Source organism: Hippopotamus amphibius, unplaced genomic scaffold (genome assembly GCF_030028045.1).
Source record: "Hippopotamus amphibius kiboko isolate mHipAmp2 unplaced genomic scaffold, mHipAmp2.hap2 scaffold_442, whole genome shotgun sequence".
Lineage (NCBI taxonomy): Eukaryota > Metazoa > Chordata > Mammalia > Artiodactyla > Hippopotamidae > Hippopotamus > Hippopotamus amphibius.
The window spans coordinates 13565-22287 of NW_026648550.1; positions in this window are offsets into that span (position 1 = coordinate 13565).

The following is an 8723-nucleotide window of genomic DNA, read 5'->3' on the forward strand; positions in this document are numbered from 1 at the left end:
TGGCTGGGAATGTGGGAAGCCAAGGACGAGAAAAGGAGAGACTAGAGAGAAGAGGAGACAACTAAATACCACAAGACCTACTGGCACGTGGCAGGGCTGCGCATCCCTGCACCCCCTGAGCACCTTCTATGAGACTCTCCCTGGTGCCACAGGGGCGCTCCTTCTTACCTCACCCCCGCCGAGGATGTGGGGCTCTGCTCATTTCTCAGATGAGGCCATCACCTGAGGGATAAGCCCCACGCAGCCCCAGGCTCCGGTGCAGATGTGGAGAGAGGTGGAGGGTAAGGATACATTCGTCCCGGGTGAAACGGATGTGAGGGTTTCAAAGCTCTTTTAAGACAATCTGAGCAGTGGTGGATCCTGGGGAGAAGAAAACTGAGGACATGGCCACGGAGCTGAGTGAAGAGGGTGAATTACAGGGAGTGTCGTCAAAGAGACTGATCGGTGCACTTTATGGATGAGGGTGGCCCTTTATTTTAAAAAGAGAAGAAAACGAGAAAAATAACCTGGATGTGAAAAGCAAACAGGAGTGTGAGTTGTGGAGCCCTGTTTACGTTGCTACAGAATGTTACTAATACACTGTTACTGAGAGCATCTAACAGGGAAAATTGTCTTGAGGGTGGATGTTGAGAGAAGAGGAAAATATTGGCCAACAAGCCTTTCTGAGAAAGCAAGGGTAAATGGGGTCCAGAGAAAATGGAGATCATAAAAACTATGCTACTGCAGAGCATACAACGCATGTGCCTTCATTTTGTAAATGTTAAGCACCAGAAAGACCTAATGGTTAGGGATTATATATTCATAGTGGTTCTGAAACCTTTTTTACTGAATCAGGCACTCTGGACGTTACGTTGCTTAATATTCTCAACAACCCTGAAATGAAGATAGAATTTTTCAAGAGTTCAGATGAGGACGTGAGGTGTAAATATCTAAGAAGATAAATAACTTGGCTCAGTTAAACAGGAATTTGAAAACCCAAGGCCTGAGGCAGAGCTGATCCTAAACCCCAGGCTCTTGCTCTCTGGCTCTGTTAGAGCATCACAGATTTCACCTGGACCTATCGTAGGCACAGGAGGGACCCCATTGCCTCCTCCACCCACAGCCCTGTGATGGCTAGAGCTTCTAATCCTCTTTTTTTCACTTACCTGGGAAGAGTGGCCCTTGGTTTCCAGAATCAGTATTAGTGTTAAAGCCCCAGACGATGGAGGAAAGACTGACTGTGGCTCTGCTGTCACCACAACCGAAATGCTGGTCCGGCTGTAGTTGCACATCATTGGTCTCGTGGGTGCTTTTCTGCAGCTGTGCTTGTGAAGTTTGCACCTCTGACCCTTGGAAATTCACAGGCCCTTGGAGACAATCCTCCCATGTGTCACCTGAAAGGAAAAGAGGGTGCGGTAGGACCAATCCAAGTTTTCCTTTGTTAATCCCTCCCAGAACTGATGTGCCTTCCTATCAGTGAGACCATCCAATGACCCAGACAATAAAGGCAGAAATCGTGTCCATGAAGGAGAGGTCATGTTTCTGGCTGTACCTGTGGATGCTGAGATGGCAGTGCTAGGCTCCAAGGTCCGTGAAAAGAGGAATCACCCACTTGAGTTTAGAGGGTTTTGGATGGCACATGAGATTGCATCTACTATTCAGTTACTAGCCTTAGTCCTGTAGCCGAGTGAAGAGGTTCTAGACAGGCCTCAAGGCCTGGGACAGAAAGAGTTGTTGATATCTACCCACAAGAATAATAGAACAAGGGAAGGAATATGGCCTAATGGCTTCAGGTACCACTAGAAAAGTGAGTTGGGTAACTAGAGTACATGGACCAGTTAAATGATTCCTTCACAGTTCTGGAGGCTTTTGAACTTGCTTGAAATTTTTGACTACAGTTCCACTCACCCATACATGTATATATTCGGTTGCCACATGGGGCAGAGTGGGGGTGGATGGTATCAGCAGATAGAAGCAGTTGTAGCAGAGGCCCGAATCCCTTATTGGAAGCTGAGGTACAGAAGGACTACAGAATCAGAGTGTTTGCTTCTTTAGGGACAATGTAACACAATGCACAATCCTTATATTACACTCCCCTCCAGTGGGGTCTGGGCAGTGCCTGTAACCAAATGTGTTGCTATTTCTCCTGTGAAATGAATACATATTCTCAGAACATGGGCTAAGCAAAGATATCAAGTACCCTCACCTAGTCCAGGTCAGGCTCAGGTGGGGTTGTGCCCCACAGGACCTGCTCCACATTGCTGTGAGGCTCCCGTCTGGCCTCTCTCCTATACATCTGCATCCTCAACAAGGTTTGTTTAACTGTTTCTTTAAAGTGTCTCTCATGTATCTGTTACCACTGAGTCTTCCAGAGAGCATCTATGTCTGACTCTCATCAGTGATTCAGCCAATCTCCTTCTAACTGCTTCTCTGATTCTGTCCTCTCCACACCGTCAAAGGTCACCTGTCTTATTACCCCCAAATGCTGTTTCACCGCATGCTCCTCGGCTTGTGGAAATCCATCCTCCCTTCTCTAGTACACGAGCTCTACACTCCTCACCTGCCTTTGTAGTCCTCCTGTCATCTGGCTCCTCTCTCTTCTGCAACATCCCTTCCCACAACTGCCTTCTACAAATCCTCCCGGACTCAGGCTGGCCCCTCGTTGACCCCAGCCCTGCACCAGGAGCCTCTTTCAGCCTCCAGGGCTTTTTCCACAAGCACTTCACTCAGCCTGCTGTGCCCTTCATATTTCCAACAGGCAGAGTTTTTTAATCATTAATCATCAATTTTAGGACACTTAATCAGATTTTATGGTAATTCACATTTCAGATGGGTAAAACCTCTTAAATCAACAAATCCTGTGGGTGAAGGATGTAACAAAACCAGGTATCCCCATTCTCCAATCTGATTTTCAATCAAGATCTAGGATTGTTTTTAATGATCACTCCTTAATTTCATCATATATATTTAACCGTCTTCTCCAGACTAATGGGCTTTACTAAATGAATGCTTTGAATATTCTTTGCATGTGCATGGGAAAAGGACAAAACATTTTATCAAACATCGACACTATTGCCCAATATTATTAGTTTGGCATGTTGGGAAGAGCCGCTAAGAAAAGCTCATGTTGTAATTTAAAAATATAGTGTTTGCACTGTTTCCACAGGGTTTCTCCTCATACAGAGAGAGGGTGGGGCAGACGCGACCACCTGTGCCCACACCGCTGCATCACAGCTGTCCACACTCTTATATCCACACTGTTCTCAGGGTATCATCAGAACCCAGACACAGGATGGATCCGTGGATTATTTAGATGTTCCACTCATTCCTCTCAGCCCATCTGTGTGGGTGACTTGGCCTCTCCGGGGCCGTTCTGAATGAGGGCCTGGCAGGGCTGGGCCACATCACACACACCTCACTTGTGAGACCTGTGTCTGAGCATCACTCATTCCCGTCATGGACACTCAGCCCGGCTGCTGGTGTTTCTGAGACAGAGCTCTGCAGCTTTCTGAGGGCACCAGCACAGCCAAATTCAAGGCCTCCCTGCACCCGGAGTGAGAGCAGATCACCATGGCAGCAGGAGGTGGAGAGAGGCGTGGACCCTCACCCTGGCTGATTTTCCCTGGAGAGCCTTAGGCAGCTGCGGCTCCGCCTGGAGGGGCTGGATGAGCCGCTGGCTCTGCTCACAGGACAAAGTGCACTGATGGATGAGGTGCTGGGATCTGAGCGAGGGACCACAGCGGTTCTCTGCATGTCTGGCAACTTTGTGTGTCAGATTGATAGTTTCAAATCATTTGGTTCAGGGCAAAACGGAAAAGGTGAGTGACATCCTCTCTTAGGCACTGACGGGTACAACTGCTGAGAGGAGTGAACAGACCTGAGCCGTGGAGTCAGGCCAAGGAGAGGCCAATGTCCCACCTCCCAGTGGCTGGGAGTCTTGGGCAAGTGAAGTGACCCTGCTGAGCCTCAGTGCCCTTGGCTCCACCGTGAGCTACCACACCTACCTGAGAGGGTCCAGGGAGGACTGAATGGGTTATGGCGCACATGGAGCTCACTTAGTAAGGGGCATGGTATACAACAGGTGCACAAGAACTGTGTGTTCCACTTCTGATTTGTGAGTTACTATGAGCCTTTGCTTCTTTGCTCCTCAGGGAGGAATGGGAAACAGGAATGAAATGGTTTCCAATGTGAAAAGGCACAAACTGACCAAGAATGACTGAGGGGCAATTTTTCACACCCAATTTCACTATTAAATAATGAGATCGAATCAGGAGCATCATGGAGTTTCTTGCACTTTCTACAAGATGATTTTATGAGTAAAGCTCCTAACAATCCAAATGTGTCTCCTACAATAAAAGTTCAAAAAATAACCTGAGAAGGAAAGAAAACTGGCCTTACATTTACAAACCCTATGAACTGCTGCCCAAGGGGATCTCGGTCAACAATTAGGCCAGTATCCCCATCAGGTGTGCAGGTTGTGGATGGTTTCTGTGAGAGGATACCACTGAGCGTACACACACGATTGCAGCTGTAACCCATCATGGGAGACTCATGATTGCTGCACAAAGGAGGAAAAGCAGGGCTGTTTCTGGAGGATGGAACACCAGAGGCCGATCGTTGGCTTCGTGGAAACCGCAGGGCATGGGCCCATTTTTATATTCAGGATCTGCTATCTAAATGCTTCACAGGGAGGTGGGCAGCCCAGAGGGAAAAGCCTGGAGCTGGGGAACCATAACAGGGAGCAGACTGCAAACAGGAATGCAAAGCCAGAGAGTTTGTAAGAAACTATTCAAGAAATAAAATTAGCAACATAATGTAAAGAATATAAGGATTCTTATCTTGGAAAAAGAGGTCTGTTACACAGATTCCTGCAGGTGAGATGGTGGCAGCCGAGATGTCGCCCTTATCCCTCCCCTTCCCCACTCTGGCCTGACGATACCAAATGCCTGCACTGGTGAGGGGGTCCAGGTGACAGAGGGTAGCCTGGGGCAAGAAGAAAGGAAAGTTATCTGACCCGCTTGATGCCTTTTAAAAATTAAATCCCAGAATCTAGTTCAAACCAACACAGGTCTGAGGGCCTGTTTACAGGGATGCCGCTCATAGCCTGTCCAGGTTGTTGGATACAAGTAATAGAAAGGCTACCTGGGGGCCCACTGGGAGTCGTATGCCCTTTACAAAGGAGTACTCACCATGTGCATCTGGAGCCGAGAAGACTTCCCGGTTATCCGATTGGAGTGAGGCACTTCTCTGAGGCCTACAGGAGTCTGACAGATGATGGTCAATAGAACCCACCAAATAACATTCGTCCAGTGAGTCCTGCTGGACTTCATTCTCTTCTCCCACCGGCAGCTCCATCCTGAGGCAGGTGGGATCAGAAGGACTGGTGATTACACAAGAGGGATTAGTGAACACAGAGTCCTAGGCGGTTTGGATGGGAGTTAAGGAACTAGTCTCAAAAAGCAAATGGGAAGTCCCCATAAAGGGAGACACAACAACCCTCCCCTATCTGGGGCTGGAGGGTGCTTGCAAAGGGAAAAGGGGGGGGGGCAGGGGAGAGTGAGGAGGAGGTACTTCCAGAACGGATCAGAAAGGAGCTCAGGAGGAGGGAGGCTGAACCACCCCCGTACACAACAGTCATCTCACACACACTCTCAGAAACCATAAAGGCAGCTTCAGCTCTTTTGCACAAGTCTTGTTGAAATTTACATGCAGCAGCCAAGTGAACACAGGCTCTGGCAGCATAATGGACTTCTAGAAATCCTGTATCTTCAGGGCCAATTTCTCTAATACTGGGATGTGACCTGAACGTTTTTTTCTCACTGCTTTCCTTGCCATGAAACACCCGCTAGTGTGGTAAGGCCAAGCAGGCAGAGGCAGAGATGCATCTCATGCTGCTTCTAAGAAAAAGGGAGAACAGGAGCGTGCAAGAGACCCTGTGACTGATTAGGACCCCTGCAGCAACTGACTGCAGGTTACTGTAACTGAGAGGGATTCACAAAGGGGCCCATCCAAGCACCACAGCAAAAGCAGACGACATCGTGAAAGGGACCCTTTGTGGTTGTCTGAGTGGAAGACACAGGCATATTCAGCACTTTCTGATTCCCCTGCAACTGAGAGGACCAGATGTCACCACTGAATTCAGACCCACACTTCTTTGAAGTTACCTAGAACAGATGAGGTCTTGGTCTTCCTCTTCCTCAAGAACAGTATGATTTTCTATGGATAAATTCAGAAACATTAAGCCGATCGTCCTGTGTACGTTAATAATCCAGTATCCAATACTACCATGGGGACCAAACGATCCCCAGTGGGACCGTAGGGTATTTTAAGAAGAAGATTCCAGGAGGCCTCAGGTTGGGTCTTGGGTACCTGCCTTGATTTGCTTTCCTGAGCCATGAGGCAAGCTCTCCCTGACCTGGCAGATCCCCACCACAGCATCCTCTTCCAATTCTGAGTAAAAACTTAAAAACATCTCAGACAGATGCTGGGCAACAGCTCACCTGCCTTCTAACAGAATCATATTCAGGCTTTTCTCATCATATGCTGGCTGGTTTAGCTGAATGATGATTGGAATCTACAAAACCTCGAATCCAAATGAATCTTTGCGGCTACTTTGAATCTTTGGCCATTCACCGGGTGGGGAAATGCCAGGACTCTGCCTTGGTTCACGGAAACATACAAGCAAGGTGAGGGTAGGGGTCTTTGTATCCTCATATCCAGATGACGGTTTTGCTAAGAGGACCAACTTAGAGGAGACAGACACTGGGGATGACAGCAGTGACACCAGGGAAACAACACATCCAAAGATGGAGTTAAGGCTGTCAACATCGCTGGAAAGGCACAGACATCCAGGGATGTTTGGGGGTATGGAAATGGGAGCATTTGGGGTAAGAAGAGACATTTCATGGGTATCAGGAAAGAAGACAGTCATCTCTGCGCACTTGCACATTTGCAACTGAGTGAGTTTGTCACACCTACCTCGGGTCCAGTGATCTAACTCAGGGCCTGACCCACAGGCTCGGCCAGGATGAAGAAGAGACACTGCTCCCTGACCCACCTGATGTCTGTGCTTAAAACTCTATCATAAAGCCTGATTCAGATCACTCTGTCTACGGAGCTTGTACACAGTGGGGAAAAATCTCAGCACCGCCTGAGGCGTGGGGTACAAGGAATTCAGAGTGTACCTGGGAGTCCAGTTGGAGTTTTATCACATCGGCAAGAGAATACTCACTGCTTACATCTGGAGCATAGGGGACATCCACTTCCTCACATGAGAAGATGGCGGTGCTCCTATAAGGCCAGAAGGAGTCTGACTGACCAGGAAGCACTGAGTAAGTCAAGTGGTATTCATCCAGTGAGTCCCGTGGGACACCATTCTCTCCCATCTGCGGCAGCTCCCCGCTGGGCCTGGTGGGGGAGAGAGGACTGACGATTAACCCAAGAGGGATCAGCTATCCTAGAGTCCTATCTGGTTCTGATGGCATGTTTATGGGAGTGGTGAAGCAAGCCAAGGACCTGATCCACTAAAGATGGAGCAACTCCCTTTTGGGTGTGGGACAGAGTGTGTTTCTACAGGGGCAGGAGCTAGAAAGGACAGCAGGTGCTCAGTGCTCTGGCCAAATAACAAGCTGGTGAAGAAAGAGACTGAGTTATCTCCAGATGGTACAGCCATGACTCACAACATATAGGGTCACATAACAGTGCCTTTCACCTTCTCGTTTACATTGCATTGAGTGTCACATGCAGGGGCCACGAGCATACAGCTTTTGGGGCATTCTGCTATCCCAGACATCTCATGCCACCAAGGCCTCTCTAAATATTGTAGCATTATATAATAATATTATTATCTATTTACTTTTCTTACTGTGACATACATGTCAACGTGCTAATACCAAACAGGCAGAAAAGAGCTATGCACTCACTCTCTAAACCATCCTGGAGATAACAAGTCTATGCAAGAAAATCACTCTCATTTAGTTCACCTGGGTCAACCGACTTGGGTTATGAACTTGAGATGTTACAAAGAACTGGAAAACAGTGTAAGTACCACAATGAAAGCAGAAGGCATTATGATAAAGGATAATTCATGGTTGGCAACATTGATGATACAAAATATTCAGCACTTTCTGCTTTCCCCTGGATCAGAGGTCTGCAGATGTCATCATTGTATGAACAGCCCACAAATATTCATAACTACCTGGGGGCAATAGCCTCTGGTCCTTCCAGGTCATCCTGATCACTTTGGTTTTCTGCAAATAAATTAACAGGACAATTACATGGGGCAAAACCCATTCACAAAAGCCCAATTCGATGCCAACCTTCACACTGTCCTAACAGGCTTTGAGGGAAATATCCTAAGAGACCCCAGATAGAGCCTCATAAGAAGGCGCTGGGTTTCCTTCTTGAGCCAGTGGACAAATCTGCTTGATATGACAGGTCATCAGCACAGTATCCTATGTCCTGAGTCTGTGCAAACAGCTAAACAAATCCTTTCCCTACAGATCCTGCGGAACTACCGAGCTACCTAGAGCACTGCTGTAACATTCAGGCTTTTTCTATCTGAAATGCTGTTTGTTAATGGGTTAGAAGAATTATACTTTGAGATTAGATGGGAGTGGAATCCATACACCATCAAGTCAAAAGAATCTTCAGAGCTACAAAGAAACAGTGGCCATTCGTCAGGTTGGGAAGTTCCAAGGCCCTGCCTTGCTTCAGAGAAACATACCAAAGATGACAGTGGGGCT